The sequence below is a fragment of the Panthera onca genome, chromosome B1, assembly GCF_046562875.1.
Source record: "Panthera onca isolate mPanOnc1 chromosome B1, mPanOnc1 haplotype 2, whole genome shotgun sequence".
In the NCBI taxonomy this organism is placed as follows: Eukaryota; Metazoa; Chordata; class Mammalia; order Carnivora; family Felidae; genus Panthera; species Panthera onca.
The window spans coordinates 44,805,204-44,823,466 of NC_138342.1; the positions used below are offsets into that span (position 1 = coordinate 44,805,204).

The following is an 18,263-nucleotide window of genomic DNA, read 5'->3' on the forward strand; positions in this document are numbered from 1 at the left end:
GTTAGTGCTTTTTCATTATATTTTGTTCTTATTTGATACTGCTGCTATCTTCCTTTGAGGAAGGATTCGATACAGACATAGCTTTAAACTAAGTGCATTTGAAGATGAGATTAAGGACTTCTTCCAGAAGGCATCAGAAAAAGAGATTGAATGTGTAAAAGAAAAGCATTATGGAGGGTATGTGTAGAAGTGCCAAGATCCAGATAATACTGAGCCTCACAAGAGAGAAATATTAGGAGTGCAAAAAATATTTTAAGGAATAATGGAGATAAATGTCACCAAATCAAAGGATACAGTCTGAGGTCTTTATTAAAAGGGTTTAGAAAGGGGAGCCTAGGTGGCTCCGTCAGTTAAGTGTCCAACTTTGGCTCAGGTCATAATCTCCTGGTTCGTGAGTTCGAGCCCCACACCTGGCTCTGTACTGACAGCTCAGAGCCTGGAGCCTGCTTCAGATTCTGTGTCTCCCCTTCTCTCTCTGCTCTTCTACTCATGCTTACTCTCTCGCTCACTTGCTCTCTCAAAAATAAATAAACATTAAAAAAATAAGTGGGCTCAGAAAAAGCCAAGTAGAAAGGAAGGGGAAAACCCACATCTAGACACAATATTAAAGACAAGGGAAGAGGGGCACCTGGCTGGCTCAGTTGGTAGAGCATGCGACTCTTGATCTCAGGTTTGTGAGTTTAAGCCTCACATTAGGTGTAGAGACTACTTAAAATCTTTTGCAGTGCCTGGGTGGCTCAGTCATTTAAGTGTCCAACTCTTGATTTCAGCTCAGGTCATGATCTCATGATTCATGGGCGCAAGCCCCAAGCTGGGTTCCATGCTGACAGCACAGAGCCTGTTTGGGATTCTCTCTCTCTCTCTCTCTCTCTCTCTCTCTCTCTCCCTGCCCCTCCCATGCTTACGCACACACTCTCTCTCAAAAATAAACTTAAAAAAATAATAAAATCTTTTGAGGCACCTGAGTAGCTCAATCAATTGTGTCTGACTCTTGAATTGGTCTCAGGTCATGATCCCAGAGTCATGGGATCAAGCCCTGCATCGAGCTCCATGCTGAGCAAGGAGCTTGCTTAAGATTCTCTCTCTCTGTCCCAGTCCCCCACTCTCTCTCTCTCTCTGTCTCTCAAGTTAAAAAAAATTTTTTTTAATAAATAAAGACAAGGAAACAAATTTTAAAAGGCTCAGAGAGAAACAGGTCACCTGAAAAGGAACAAGGATCAAAAATTTACATCTCTTATGGACTGAATGTGCCTCCCCCCCCCCGACACCAAATTCCTATGTGAAAACCCTACTCCCCAATGTAATGATGTTAGGAGGTAGGGTCTTTGTGAGGTAATTCAGTCATGAGGGTGAAGCCCTAGTGAATGGGATTAGTGCCCTTGTTAAAACTAACCTCACAGAGCTCTCTCACCCTCTCTGACATGTAAGGACACAAAAAGAAGTTGGCAGTGTACAACCCCAAAGAACCCAACTGTGTTGGCACCTTCATCTTGAACATCCAGCCTCCAGAACTGTGAGGAATAAATTTCAATTTTTTTATAAGCTACCCAGTCTATGGCATATTGCAATAGCAATCCAAACAGACTAAGACAGCATCAAATTTCTCAATAGCTTCACTAGAGCCAAGCATCACATATTATTTTTAGAATTCTGAAAGAAAATAATTTTGAAACAAATTTTAACTAGCTGTTGAAACACTTTTGGAGGAAGGAGTCAATTAGAGAAGTAAGTATAGGGATACTGCAAGAGATTTGTGAATTAATCAAATATTTTAGAACAGTCTATTATGTTAATAAAAAGAAAAGGAAGGGGGTGGGAGGAAGGAAGGAAGGAAGGATGGAAGGAAGGAAGGAAAGAAGGAAGGAAGGAAGGAGAAAAAGGAGGGAGGGAATCTATAAAAATTCAGACCAAAATTTCTAGGATCTGGATAATACCAACATGCTAGATAGGAAGAAGAAAGACAATAAAAACATGAGAAAAGGTAAAATATTTGTGTTTTTTAAAAAGATTTTCAATGTTTGTTTATTTTTGAGAGAGAGGATGTGGCACAAGTGGGGGAGGGGCAGAAAGAGAGGGAGACAGAGAATCAGAAGCAGGCTCCAGGCTCTGAGCTGTCAGCACAGAGCCCGATGCAGGGCTTGAACTCACAAGCTGTGAGATCATGACCTGAGCCAAAGTCGGACGCTCAGCTGACTGAGCCACCCAGGCACCCCAAACATTTGTGTTATTGGGAGAAGATACAAATACTGAAACAACAGGGAGAAACAACACAGCTATGAGTCAAAAGCAACTGTCATAATGATATAATACTAAAACACTTTTCTAGAACTTTATTCTTCCTGGGCACTATTCTGAGAATTTTACATGTGTTACCTCATTTAATTCCCACAGTAATCATATTCTTTATTCTCATTTTATAGATGAGGACACAGGCAAGACTTGCTTGTGGACATATTACTAGTAATGGTAAATTCACTTTTAGACAATTTTTAAAGTGATTTAATATTTAAACCAGCAGAAGAAAACATGATCTCTATAGAAAGTATATTAGAAAATTTGAAAGATAGCAGGGGTAAATCTTTATGTAAGAGTAGCCAAAATAAATGTAAGTGGATAAAATTCTTCAATTAAATGGCAGAGTCAGATTGGATCTTAAAAAACATTATGTCAGGGGTACATGAATGGCTCAGTTGGTTAAGCATCCGACTTTGGCTCAGGTCATAATCTCACTGTGAGTTCAAGCCCTGCATTGGGCTCTGTGTTGACAGCTCAGAGCCTGGATCAGGCTTCGGATTTTGTGTCTCAGCCTCTCCCTGCCTTTCCCTCACTCACGATCTGTCTCTCTCTCTCTCTCTCTCTCTCTCTCAAAAATAAATAAACATTAAAAAATTTTTAAAAAGAACCAGAATGTCAGCCACAAGAGAGATAAATTTAAAATAAAAAATACATAGAAAATTTGATAATAAAAGGAAAAGATTCATCAGGCAAATGGGAACCAAGGGAAAACTAGAGTACTAATCTTATCTGACTAGATAGAATTCTAGGGAAAAGAAAAAAAGACAAAAGCAAGGTGTTATAGACTGGTGAACAAGAACAACAATAGAACATAAATGTACAGCCATTTCAAACGTACAGCTGTGTATATATATATGTACACATATAAAAGTTCGCATTCAACAAGCAAAATACATATTTTCTGCAAGCACATCTCTCATATTTAAAAATAGAGCATATGTTAGCCCTTAAAGGATACCTCAAATTCAAAAGGATTAAATCGTATAAATTATTTCTCTGACCATATTGCATAAAATTAGAAAATAATAGGGAGGAGTTAAGATGGCAGAGCAGCATGGAGACCCTGAGCTTGTCTTGTCCCTGAAATGCAGCTAGATCAGTACCAAACCATTTTGAACACTTAGGAAATTGATCTGGGGATTAACTCGATGATCTGAATAATTTGAGCCACAGATCTTAGCAGGTACTCAGTGAGAGAGGTGAACTAGGGGAGAGAGAAAAGCCATGGAGGGTAGACAGCCATTTTTACAGAGAGAGGACAAAGAGGTGCATCAGGATCATGCAAGAAAAGCCTTCCTCTGGAAAGTAGCTGGAGAGAAAGAGAAAGAGTGAAAACACTCGCAGGGGACTGAACAAGAACTCTGTTTCCCAAAACCATTGATGGGGAAAAAGGAAAGGGTTTCAATACCACCAGGATTCTATAAACAGTGGAGTGCAGAGTCTGAAGTTTCAGAGTTTAGTGCCTGGCAGTGCTCTGGTGGGGAGTAGGGCAAATCCTCAGGAACAAGCAGCAGGGTCTGAGGGATTTCTGTGCCACATGGAGAGAAGCAGTTTCCCTACTTGGAGTGCATCTGGTAGAGGCCATACAGCCTCCCCACAGGCAAAGGTCCCAGCAGACCCAGGAGAGCAGCCATGTTTGCTGGTATTGGGACAAAGATGTCAGAATGTGGTGAAACCTAGCAACGGCTGTGTGTTGTGATTTGCCATAATCTCTGAACCTCTACTACTGCATGATTCCACAAACATTTTCTGGGGCAAGCTGGCACCCAGCGATTGCTCAGCGAGACCCTCCCCCAGAAAGTCGGTGTGGGTCCAGGCCACAGGGGTTTCTGAAGTGTAGGGTTTTGAAACAAAACGTCATCTGAGATAAAACTCTGGAGGGAGGTACCGTCTGGCAGGCTGATGGCTTGGACACAGACAGGGTAGAGGCAGGGAGTGGATGGAGGCCTGAGACAAAGGAGGGGTGCTTGATCAATGGTCAGGGAGAGACAAAGTTCCTGTGCTAGAGACTAGGGAACTGGATGAAGCCATTTCCACCTCTCCTGTACATGCACACATGCACACTGATCCACCCCAGTAAGTTAAGCAGTTCCACCTAGTGGAGAAGGGAGCCTTACACCAAGTCCTTCCCAACTGCTCCCTACAAGCACATTCCAAAGAAGACCAGAACAAGTCACTCCACCTGTTTAGTTTATGGACTATAGAGTGTTTCATAGTTTCAGTTAGGGGAAACCGGATATAACTTCATTCAGGTTACATTCCATTTGTTGGTTCACTTATTTGTTGGTTTTCTTTGCTTATGTTTTTGCTTAAATGGTTTTCTTTTTCTTTCTTTCTTTCTCTTTCTTGGATACAGAAAGAGAAATTGTTTTGACTTTATTTTTTATTTTTTAAAATTTTTTATTTTATTTCAATTTCTTTATTTTATTCTATTTTATTATATAATTTTTTTAATTTTTAAATTTTTTCTTAACTTTTTTTCCCTTTCCTTTCCCTTTTTTCTCTGTTCTATCAAGCTTCTTTCAACAAGCAGAATGAAGCACACCTAGGTCCTAGCTTCCTTTATTTGATATTTTGTTTTTAATTTTTTTTTTTTTATTTTTTAACGTTTATTTATTTTTGAGACAGAGAGAGACAGAGCATGAACTGGGGAGGGTCAGAGAGAGGGAGACACAGAATCTGAAACAGGCTCCAGGCTCTGAGCTGTCAGCACAGAGCCCGACGCAGGGCTCGAACCCACGGACCATGAAATCATGACCCAAGCCGAAGTCAGCTGCTTAACCGACTGAGCCACCCAGGCGCCCCTGTTTTTAATTTTTTAATTTTAATTTTTAATTTTATTAACTTTTTTCTTCCTCCAGAGTGACAAAATGAAGGAATTCACCCCAAAAGAAAGAACAGGAAGAAATGTCAGCCAGGGACTTAATCAACACAGACATAAGTAAGATGTCTGAACTAGAATTTAGAATCATGATAATAAGAATGCCAGCTGGGGTTGAAAAAAGCATAGAAGACACCAGAGAATCTCTTTCTGCAGAGATAAATAAAATCTAGTCAGGCTGAAATTAAAAAATGCTATCACTGAGATGCAATCTCGAATGGATGCCATGATGGCAAGGATGGATGAAGCAGAGAAGCAAATCAGCAATATAGAAGATAAAATTATGGAAAATAATGAAGCAGAAAAAAGAGGGAAACAAAGGCAAAAGATCACAGTACAAGACTTAAAGAACTCAATGATTTATTAAAAAGGAGTAACATTCGAATCATAGCAGTCCCAGAAGATAAAGAGAGAAAGGGGCAGAAGGTTTATGTGAGCAAATTACAGCAGAAAACTTTTCTAATCTGGTCAAGGATAGAGACATCAAAATCCAAGAAGCACACAGAACTCCCATTAGATTTAACAAAATCGACCATCACCAATGCATATCATAGTCAAATTCTCAAAATACACAGAAAGAAAAGGATTATGAAAGCAGCAAGGGAATAAAAGTCCTTGGCCTATAAGGGAAGACAGATCAGGTTCCCAGCAGACCTATCCACAGAAACATGGCAAAGAGAAAGGAGTGAAAGGATATATTCAACGTGCTGAATCAGAAAAATATGTGGCCATGAATTCTTTATCCAGCAAGGCTGTCATTCAAAATAGAAGGAGAGATCAAGAGTTTCTCAGACAAACACAATCTAAAGGAAGTCATGACCACTAAACCCTGCAAGAAATTTTAAGGGGGACTTTTTGCGTGGTGAAAAGATAAAACAAAAAGACCAAATGCAACAAAGACTAGAAAGGACCAGAGAAAATCACCAGAAACACCAACTCTACAAGCAACACAATGGCACTAAATTTGTACCTTTCAGTACTCACTCTAAATGTAAATGGACTAAATGCTCCAATCAAAAGACATAGGGTATCAGAATGGATAAGAAAACAAGACCCATCTATATGCTACTTACAAAAGACTAATATTAGACCTAAAGACACCTGCAGATTGAAAGTAAGGGGATGGAGAACCATATATCATGCTAATAGTCGTCAAAAGAAAGCTGCAGTAGACATACTTATATCAGACAAACTAGATTTTAAGATACTGTAACAGACGAAGAAGGGCGTTATATCATAATTAAGGGGTGTATCCACCAAGAAGATCTAACAATTGTAAATATTTATGCCTCCAATGTGAAAGCACCCAAATATATAAGCCAGTTAATCACAAACATAGAGAAACTCATTGATAATAATATCATAATAGTAGGGGATTTCAATATCCCACTTACAACAATGGACAGATCATGCAAAAAGAAAATCAAGAAGGAAACAATGGCTTTGAATGATACACTGAACTGGATGGACTTAACAGATATATTCAGAATATTTCATCCTAAAGAGAAGAATACACATTCTTCTTGAGTCCACATGAAATATTCTCCAGAATAGATCACATACTGGGTCACAAATCATACCTCCACAAGTACAAAAAGATCAAGATCATACCCTGTATATTTTCATACACAGTGCTATGAAACTCAAAATCAACCACAAGAAAAAATTTGGAAAGACCATGAGTACTTGGAGATTAAAGAACACCCTACTAAAAAACGAATGGGCTAACCAAGAAGTTAAAGAGAACAGTAAATAGTACATGGAAGCCAAAGAAAATGAAAACACGGCAATCCAAAATCTCTGGGATGCAGCAAAGGCGGTCATAAGAGGGAAGTATACAGCCTTCCTGGCCTTCCTAAAGAAGGAAGAAAGGTCTCAAATACACAAACTAACGTTATACCTAAAAGAGCTGGAAAAAGCATAGAAAATAAAGCCCAAAACCAGCAGAAGAAGGGAAATTATAAAGATGAAAACAGAAATCAATGATATTGAAAACAACAACAACAACAGTAGAACAGACCAATGAAGCCAGGAGCTTTGAAATAATTAACAAAATTGATAAACCCCTAGCCAGTTTGATCAAAAAGAAAAAGGAAAGGACCCAATAAATAAAACCACAAATGAAAGAGGAGAGATCACAATCACCACCACAGAAATACAAACAAATAAGAGAATATTATGAGCAATTATATGCCAACAAATTGGGCAATCTGGAAGAAATGGGCAAATTCCTAGAAACATATAAACTACCAGAACTGAAATGGGAAGAAATAGACAATTTGAATAGACCTGTAACCAGCAAAGAAATTGAATCAGTAATCAAGAATCTCCCGACAAACAAGAGTCTAGGGTGGATGGCTTTCCAGGGGAATTCTACCAAACATTTAAAGAAGAGCTAACACCTATTCTTTTGAAGCTGTTCCCAAAAAAATAGGAATGGAAGGAAAACTTCCAAACTCATTCTATGAGGCCAACATTACCTTAATTCCAAAACACGACAAAGACCCCACTAAAAAGGAGAACTATAGACCAATCCAAAATCTATAAAGAACTTATCAAACTCAACACCCAAAAAACAAATAATCCAGTGAAGAAATGGGCAAAAGACATGAATAGACACTTTTTTCCAAAGAAGACATCCAGATGGGTAACAGGCACATGAAAAGATGCTCAACGTCACTCATCATCAGGGAAATACAAATTAAAACCACAATGAGATACCACCTCACACCTGTCAGAATGGCTAACATTAACAACTCAGGCAACGACAGATGTTGGCAAGGATGCAAAGTAAGAGGAACTTTTTTGCACTGCTGGTGGGAATGCAAACTGGTGCAGCCACTCTGGAAAACAGTATGGAGTTTCCTCAAAAAAATTAAAAATAGAACTACCCTACGACCCAGAAATTGCACTACTAGGTATTCAAAGGATACAGGAGTGCTGTTTTGAAGGGGCACGTGCACTCCAATGATTATAGCAGCACTATCAACAATAGCCAAAGTGTGGAAAGAGCCCAAATGTCCATTAACTGATGAATGGATAAAGAAGATGTGGTGTATATATCAGTGAAATATTATTTGGTGATCAAAAAGAATGAAATCTTGCCATTTGCAACAACATGGATGGAACTTGAGGGTATTACGCTAAGTGAAATAAGTCAGTCTGAGAAAAACAAGTATATGATTTTACTCATATGTGGAATTTAAGAAACAAAATAGATGAACATAGGGGAAGGGAAGAAAAAATAAGATAAAAACAGAGAGGGTGACAAACCATAAGAAACTCTTAAATACAGAGAACAACCTGGGGGTTGCTGCTGGGGTGTTGGGTATGGGGATAAGCTGGTTGAGCAATGGGCACTTGTTGGGATGAGCACTGGGTGTATAAGTCACTAAATTTTATTCCTGGAATCATTATTACACTATATGTTAACTAATTTGGATTTAAGTTTTTAAAAATTAAATTAAAAAAGAAATAACAGAAAATAATAAAAGGATAGGAATAACTTCATTGTATTTGGAAACTAAAAATTATCCTTCTAAATTATCCTTTAATAAAGATGAAAATCATAAGATGAAATAATTTAGACTGATAAATAAACCACTAGAATAAAAATTGTGGGACACAGCTGAAGTAGGAGTAGAGGGAAACTATAACTTTAAATATGTTAATCAAGAAATAAAAACTGTTAACAAATGAACAAGGATTTAATTCAAGAGATTGGTAAAAAGTAATAGCAACCCTTGCTCTCTGCGCCTTCTCAAAATAACAGCTAAATAAGGATGGATAGAAAACAATGAGTTAGAGAACAGTAATGTCAACTGCAAAAGTTGAGATTAACAAGCCAAGAGTTGGATCTATAAAAGGACTGATTAATAAACTTTATTTGAAATAAAACTTACCAAGAAAAATATACAAAATTCAAAACAAAAGGGAAAAATAATTACAAATATATCAGGTCCAAGAAAATAAAAGAATGAAGAATGGTTATATGCTAATATAATGTATGAAATTAGTGCATGAAAATAAAAAAAGCTGAAATTTGGTACAAGAAATAACATAGAGCTCAACTAGAACAATGTGTGTTAAAGAAATTGAAAGACAGTCAAATATAAGTGTGTGGGATCATATTTTTCCTTAATTATTAGCTAATAAGCTAACATATCCCAGTTTACTAGATGCTGGTAGAAAATAGGAGACTCCTGGGTCAGAGACTGAGGCCTTTATTACTCACAGCACAGCAAGCAGTATAAGCATCATGTCTGATCTGGTTCTCCTTAGCCCCCCAAACACCAAGGGGAAAGTGTGGCGGGGCCCAGACGAATACCAACATGCAGAGGTTCATGTCACAGCTTAGGAACACTAAGTTTAGGGAATCCATTTCCTTGATAACAAGCAATAAGTAATCCTGCTCTTTGTCCCAGAAGGAGACATTGCCACACCCCTCCATGTTGCTCACTGCAAACACAATGCTCACTGCAAACACAATACTGAAAAATGTCCTGGGTAAAGATCAGTTAGGGCCTTGCATTCTTGGCATACCCACCACAAGAATATACAGGGATATTCAGAGTCAATGGCAGCCTCTCCCCAAAATAATCAACTCCTTGACCCAATATCTTCTTGGCCAAACTTAAGTTCTTATATAAGCATGCCACTCCATGGCCACACTGCTTAATCTGACCAAAAGAGGCTGGGACCAGAACTGTTCAATTTGTCTCATAAAGTATTAGTTAAGGCTAATATCAATAAGATTCTAGGCAGCAGGAAGATGCTGACCAGCAGTACTGACCTCAATCATGCTTCCCAGGATTATACACACAGCTGATTCTGAGTAAATATGGGCATCAGTGGGTGTTATTTTAGACATCCAGGATGTAGTCTAAAGTCAATCTGTTATTCATTATGAGTCCTGCAATGTAGACTGATCTGCTAATCTCTGGTAATATTGTTAATGGGGCAATAGATGAGCCAAAAAGCAACCCTCATCCACAATAGAGAGATAGGCTGTGGCCATCTCTCCCCACTACAGACAGCCCAAAGAGTCACTTAGTCACTCTAGTTTAGGGGTTCTTTTGAAACTTGATTTAGATCATCATTACACTGGTTTGTTTAAGAAACATGAGCCATGTCACTGAGTAGTTGCAGCCTTGATAGGCATACATAAGCGGCTCAGCAGTCAGGAGAAGCCTATGAATTTGTAGCAATCAGATTTTTAAAAGATTGTACTAAAAAAAAAAGATTGTGCCTATCCGTGTGTTTGTACATATACAAGGCAGAGTCCATGTTTGGGAGTGGCCACTGATGGCAATTAGGCATGACAAAATGGCTCAAGAGCAGCCATGCCCACATGAATATTTATGTTCTCATAGCACATGGACAGGGATGACAGATATAGAAGCAGGTTAGATTGCCAGCCACTGCAGTTTCTTGATTCAGGCAGACCATATGATTTTTTTGCCAGGCTGCAATGTAGGTTCTTTGTAGGGGACAAAGAAAGCATTCATTGCTATTGGTTTGGGCCCCGCTCAAAGAATGCTGATTTGTGAATTAGCTGATGTAAAGGACCAAATAGAACGCCCAGTAGAGGCACACACTATCTCCTGTTCCCCAAAAGTCCCACAAGATGCTCAACCTCCTTTTTGTTGGGGCGTGGCTGGAGATACAGCCAGAAGAATTGAACATTGTGAATCTGCCCATACAGTCCCAAGAAATTTTAGTTGGCAAGCAGTCCTCTGAATTTTGTTGAGAGTTATCAGCCAGCCCTGCCAGTGCTAAGTGTGAGTGTCTGGGGCCTTGAAATGGAAACTTCTGACTTGCCAACCAACAGGATATCATCTTCAGGGTAAAAACTTTGAAATCAGAAGTAGAAGCACGCATGCTAACTCCTGGTTCACCCTCTAGTGACAAATGGCAGTGAGTTTGTCCCACAAGCATGTCTACTTTCTGCTCTTCCTGGATGGAGCTAATCCCCTCTGACACAAGATGGGAATATAAACATATAACACTTCAATTCCTACTATTCATGCAAGCGACAACAGTGCATTGAATTAGTCCAAAAAGTCCTACCAGTAAAGTCATATTAGCTTCTGGTCCCCATTCAGAACCCTGTCCAAATACCACAGTTAAATCTGAGCATCCTTGGACCAGGTAGGATGGTGACTTGGATGTCTATACCCAAAGGAGCTGTAGGAATTTGAGTCCCTTCCTTCCCTGAAGTTCCTCAGTATATTTGTACAGAGTGTGTATGGCCTTCAGTCTTCCATGGGAACAGGGAGATCTTGACCCAATCATTTGCTCCCTTAAAGTAGCAGGACATTCCTGAGGTCAGGAAAGAGAAGGAAGGAGAGATCAGAGGGCACAGAGGGAGAGAATAGCTCTCCTCAGAAAGCAAAGCTTTGTGCTGATTTTTACTTTCAAGTGGCTGATGGTGGCCCAGGCTCAACAAAACCAAAATTCTGTACCCTTCCTGCTGACATCGTTTATTTCAGCTTTAGAGATCTCTTGATCTAGCAGCCATAGTCATACTGCCTTTTATCTGGGGCCCCCACAGGCTTGCATCTCCTATCCTACCTGAAGAGAACACCATTCAGACAATTTGTCTCAAACCCACCTCTCATTGCTCAGATTCTAAATATTCATGAACAGGACTGAATAAAATACTGTGGGAGTGTTGCGGACAATTGGGTGAGAACATTCACCACCAGTTTCTGTGTAATCTTCCCATATCCCCTAACCTCATCCTTTCTCTTCCAGATAGCCACATCTGTCAGCAGCCTATCCTTGTTGCCCAAACTGTGAAGAACTGTGAGTGGTCTGAGATTTTTCACCTATTCCAACCTGGCAGGTTAGCCTGTCACAGGTTCTTAAGTGCCAGCAGAAGATACGAGACTTCTGGATCAGAGACAAAGCTCTTTATTACTGCACACACAGTGGGCAACATGTGTTTTACACCAATTCCTCATGTCCCCAAATCCCACGGGGATCACACAAGTAGTCGTAGATGGATGCTGCACATAGAGTGGGTTTATATCACAGCTGAGAAACTAGAAATTAAGAAATTTCCATCTTTTATAAGCAGCTTCAAGCAAACCTGCCCAACCTTTCCCCGGGGAAAGGGAGGAGGGGAGACATTATCTTTTTATATTGGACAGCAAACAAATCTGTACCCCTGGGCTAGAGTGACACTATCTATGTCCTCCAAAGCTAGACAAACATTCTTGATAGTCCAGAACAAAAACTGTCAGGGCCTCTGTTCTAAAATGGCAGAATAAGAGCTCAGTTGGGAGTGGAAAATAACTCCCAATACTTGTAATGTTAATTTCTTTTATTGTGGTAAAATATATATACAATTTACCACAGTAACAATTTTTTTAAGTTTATTTATTGATTTTGAGAGAGAGAATGTGAGTGAGGGAGGGGCAGAGAGAGAGGGAGAGAGAGAGAGTCTCAAGCAGGTTCCACGCTGTAAGCACAGAGCCAGATGCAGGGTTCAATCTCATGAACTGCAAGATCGTGACCTGGGCCGAAATCAAGAGTTGGACGGTTAACTGACTGAGCCACCTAGGTGCCCCCTACCATATTAACAATTTTTAAGTGTATAATTCGAACTGTGTTATTATTTTTAATGCACTGCTGGTTTTGATTTTCTAGTATTTTATTCAGATCTTTTATCTGTGCCTGTCAGTGGGACTGACCCATAGTCATCTTTTGTGTGAAAGCAGCACTGTCTAGTTTGATGTCATAGTTATGTCGGCCTCCTAGAATAAGTTATGAAATGTCTCTTTTCCCATGCTCTGGAATCCTGTGCATTACATGGGAATTGATGGCTCCTTAAAAGTTTGTTAGAGCTGACTCATGAAATCACCTGGGTAGACATCTATTTTTGAGGAAAACATTTGACCACCTTTTCAATTTCTTCAACAAATATTGATCTTTTCAGATATTCTCCCCTTTCTCAAGTCAGTTTTGATAATTCAGTTTTTCAGAAACATCTATTTTATATAGAGTTTTCAAAAATCTGTACCTTAGTAATGTCTCTTTTCTTGTACAGTGTTTCTTTTTTTGTGTATCTCTTCACTGATTGACCAGACATTGGCCAATTTTTCCCTAAGAATCAACTTTCTATTTTATTGATCAAATCTACTATTTGATTTGTTTTCTATTTCATTGACTTCTCTTTTCATTCCTTCCTTCTTTCTGCTTTTTAATTTTTATTTGTTTTCATTTCTGGGTTATATGCTTAGGTTATTTTTAATCTTTCTTATTTTCTAACATATTAATTAAAAGCTACAAAATTTCCTCTGAGAACCTCTGGCTGTATCCCAACAGGTGTTTTGTCATTATTTGTCATTCCTTTCTAAATAAATTCCAATTTCAGTTCTGGATTATTTCTTAACTGAGGTCATTATATAAATTATCATCCAAATTGGGACACTTTTGACAATGAAATATAAAGATTATATCAGAACAATAAGTGTAAGTCAGGACTGTTCTGGGTGAACTGGAAAATATGGTCACCCTATTTTTAACATAGGACTTGTTTATTTAAAAAAATTTTTTTAAATGTTTATTTATTTTTGAGAGGGGGAGAGAGAGACAGAGTGTGACGGGGGGAGGAGCAGAGAGAGAGGGAGGCACAGAATCTGAAGCAGGCTTCAGGCTCTGAGCTGTCAGCACAGAGCCTGGGCAGGGTTTGAACCATGAACCATGAGATCATGGCCAGAACAGAAGTCAGAAGCTCAACAGACTGAGCCACTCAGGTGCCCCAACACAGGTCTTATTTAAAAGGAAATATTAACTTTTTCACATAGGTATTACAAATTTCCATTATATTGAGTTTTTTAAAAAACTGGTTATTTATTTTTGAGAGAGAGAGAGAGTGAGGGAGGGGCAGAGAGAGAGGGAGACAGAGAATCCCAAGCAGGCTCCACACCATCAGTGCAGAGCTCCATGTAGGACTCTATCTCATGAGCTGTGAGATCATGACCTGAGCCAAAAACAAGAGTTGGATGCTTAACCGACTGAGCCACCCAGATGCCCCCATTTTATTGAATTTTGATCAAATAATCCTGTCTGCATGGATTTTGTTTTTTGAAATTTATTGAGGTTTCGGTTTTTTGGCCTAAAACTTGGTTAGTTTTTGTGACTGTTCCCAATAGTTTTGTACAGAATGTATTTTTTTTTTTAATTTAATGCTTATTTTATTTTTGAGAGAGAGAGAGAGAGAGAGAGAGAGAGAATGAGCAGGGAAGGTCAGAGAGAGAGGGAGTCACAGAATCCCAAGCAGGATCCAGGCTCTGAGCTGTTAGCACCGAGCCTGACCTGGGGCTCAAACTCAGGAACCCATGATACCATGACCTGAGCTGAAGTTGGATGCTTAACCGACTGAACCACCCAGGTGCCCCAGAATACATTATTTTCTGTTTGTCTAGGACACAATACCTGTTATCATTTGGATCAAGCTTGTTAATTCTGTATGGTTACCTGTTATCTTTTGGATCAAGCTTGTTAATTCTGTATGGTTATTGTTGTGTGATTTGTGAATTTCTAAGAAAAGTTAAAAGTCTCCCACTATAAGAGCAAATTTTTAACTTTTCCTTTTTTTTCAGTTTTTGGGTTAAATAATTCAAAAGCTCTATTGTTTGATATGTAAAGTTTCAGGACTGTTGTATTTTTTTGTTGGCTTGTACCTTTTTGTAATTTTTTACTTTCTTGGCTTGTACCTTTTAGCATTTGATAACTTTTATCTTGACATCTCTTTTATCAGGTATTAATATTGCTACAGCTTTATTGAATATAATTTATATTTATTCATACAATTCATCCATTTAAATTGTATGATTTAATGATTTTTATTATATTCACAGAATTCTGCAACCGTTACCACAATAAACTTTAGAACATTTTCATCATCCCCAAAAGAAACCTCATACTGACTAAGAGCTACTCACCATTTTCCCCCAACTTTCTTCCTCCAATCATGAAGCTACTACTGTCTCTATAGATACATTTGCCTGTCTGGACATTTGGTATAAATAGAATCATACAATATGTGGTCTTTATGTCTGGCTTCTTTTTCTTAGCATAAGATTTCCAAGGTTCACCCATACAGTGTGAACCTTGTATTTCATTTCTTTTTATTGCCAAATAGTATTCCACTGTATGGATAATAACACATTTTTGTTCAATTCATTCATCAGTTGATGGATATTTGGATTGTTTCCACTTTTTGGCCATTATAAGTAATGCTACTGTAAACATTCATGTACATGTTTTGCACTGACATGTTTTCATTTCTCTTGAGTATATACCTTGGAGTAGAATTCTGGGTCACATGATAACTTCCTATTCAACATTTTAAGGAACTGCCAATTGTTTCCTAAAGTAGCTGCACCATTTCACAACATTACTAGCAATGTATGAGTGTTCTAATTATTCTACATTCTCACCAACACATGTTCTTATCTAGCAGGTATTTCATTGTGATTTTGATTTTGTGTATCCCTGATAGTTAATGGTGTTACTCATCTTCTCCTTTGCTTACTGGCTATTTGTGTATCTATTTAGATCCTTTGCTCATTAAAATTTTTTTTTAATGTTTATTCATTTTTGAGAGACAGAGAGACAAAGTGCAAGCGGGGCAGGGGCAGAGAGAGAGGGAGACACAGCATCTGAAGCAGGCTTCAGGCTTTGAGCTGTCAGCACAGAGACTGACATGGGGCTTGAACCCACAGACCACGAGTTCACGACATGAGCTGAGGTCAGATGCTTAATCAACTGAGCCACCCAGGCACCCCAATCCTTTGCTCATTTTAAAACTGGGATGTCTGCCTTTTTAATTATTGAGTTGTATAAGTTCTTTATATGTTCTGTATACAAGTCCCTTTATCAGACATAATGATTTTCAAATATATTTTTTTCATTCTGTGGGTCATATTTTCACTCTCTCGCTGGTATCATTTCAAAGGTTTTTAATTTTCATGTAGTTTACTTTTATTTATTTTTTGTTATTGTTGCTTGTGCGTTTGGGTGTCATCTAAGAAACCATTGTCTAACTCAAGGATGTAAAGATTTACTCTTATGTTTTCATCTAAGAGTTTTATAGTTTTAGCCCTTTCCTTTAGATATATGATCCATTTTGAATTAATTTTTGTAAGTGGTGTGAGATAGTTGTTCAGCTTCATCCTTTTGCATCTGGATATCCAGTTGTCCCACATGCTTTTTTTTTTTTTTATTAGTATTTACCTACTATACCTTCCTGTTCCTTTACTTTTACATATCATCATAACTTTGTAATTTAGATGTTTGCTATGTGAGATTCAACAGTAATCCCCATTTCACAGATTTGATGAAGTGTTTGAAGTTTGAATGACAGACCCATGCATAGAGGCAGGAAATAGGCACAATAGATAGGATAGGTGTTCTGATTTCTCACCTCAACCCGGAAGCTATTTTCTGACTTCTGAACCATTTAAAAAATTTTAAAATGTTTATTTATTATTGAGAGACAGAGAGACACAGAGCGTGAGCAGGGGAGGGGTAGAGAGAGGGGAGACACAGAATCTGAAGTAGGCTCCAGGCTCTGAGCTGTCAGCACAGAGCTTGACAAGGAGCTTGAATTCATCAACTGTGAGATCATGACCTGAGCAGAGTCGGTTGCCCAACCAACTGAGCCACCCAGGCACCCCTCTGAGCCATTTAAATAAGTCCATCTCACTCACATTGAATTCTAAATATTCACAACAGCTCATCCCCTGGAGTGGTCAGGAAGGAATTACTAACCTTATTCCTGTTTAATGGAAACTTTCAAAATGATAGTATACTTCAGTTTTTTCATTTTGGAGGTCAAGGCTATTGGGAAGATCCAACAGGGCTCTAAAAAAGTCACAAGGACAGTTAAGATCCTCCCACACCACAATATTTCTACTACTTTAGTTTTTTCTTATCTTTTTTCTTTATTTATTATCCAAATGACTTTTATTTGCATAACTGCTTTTTGTCCCACTCAGCTCATTAGTCTCTTCACTCAGTGAAAGACTTTGTTATGGTACTTCTTTACTGAGCACTAAGAAAATTTGATGTTAATGTACATGGAAAGGGTTGATAAGCAAACATGATGGAGTATAGAATCAAGAGGCTTTGGAAGTCCATCGTCTTAACTTAGGGGTTCTTAACCTTGGTGCTATTGACATTTTGGACTAGATAAATCTTGATTGTGGGGGCTGTCCTGTGCATTGTAGGAGGCTTAGCTGCATCCCTGGCCTCTCCCCACTAGGTTCTGGCAACCAAAAATGTCTCCAGACACTGCCAATGTCTCCTAGAGGGCAAAATTACTCACAGCCAAGAATTACTGATTTAACCATATAATCTCTTTTGCACATCCTTTCCATAACCTCTAATATAGCAGTTAAGTGGTTAAATGTTTAAAAATTTCCAGATGTTCTGCATCTTTTGTATTGTATTAGGCACTCTGAAAATCTATGTCTTAACTGACAGGCAGCTATTTCAAAAGTGGAAGAGTGGGCTAATACTTGGTTTGATGTGTCACAGTATTATTAGCCCCATATGTATGAACTATGATTTTCAAACAATGTGTTTGAAAAGTGAGGGAACCACCCTGGAATACAGTATGGAGGTTCTTCAAAAAGTTAAATATAGAACTACCTTACGACTCAGCTATTGCACTACTAGGTATTTACCCAAAGGATACAAAAATATTGATTCTGGGGCACCTGGGTGGCTCAGTCAGTTGGACATCCAATTCGAGCTCAGGTCATGATCTCACTGTCTGTGAGTTTGAGCCCCGCATCGGGCTCTGTGCCAATAGCTCAGAGTCTGGAGCCTGCTTAGATTCTGTGCCTCCCTCTCTCTCTGCCCCTTGCCCACTCCCACACTGTCTCTCTCTCAAAAATAAATAAACATTAGAAAATAAAAAAAAAAAAAAACTGATTCTAAGGGGCACATGCACCCGATATTTATAGCAGTGCCATCAACAATTGCCAAATTATGGAAAGAGCCTAAATGTCCATCAACTGATGAATAAAGAAGATGTGGTAAATACATATAATATTACTCAGCTATCAAA

The 18,263-nt window shown here is 38.6% G+C and overlaps 1 long non-coding RNA gene across 1 annotated transcript; it reads left to right on the forward strand.

Moving 5' to 3' along the window:
* Positions 1–1,399: 1,399 nt before the first annotated feature.
* On the forward strand, positions 1,400–13,269 carry LOC132692485 (uncharacterized). The gene is made up of 3 exons (XR_009616382.3): positions 1,400–1,513; positions 5,157–5,236; positions 11,933–13,269. It is a non-coding gene; the product is annotated as an uncharacterized LOC132692485 (long non-coding RNA).
* The last annotated feature ends 4,994 nt before the right edge of the window (positions 13,270–18,263 follow it).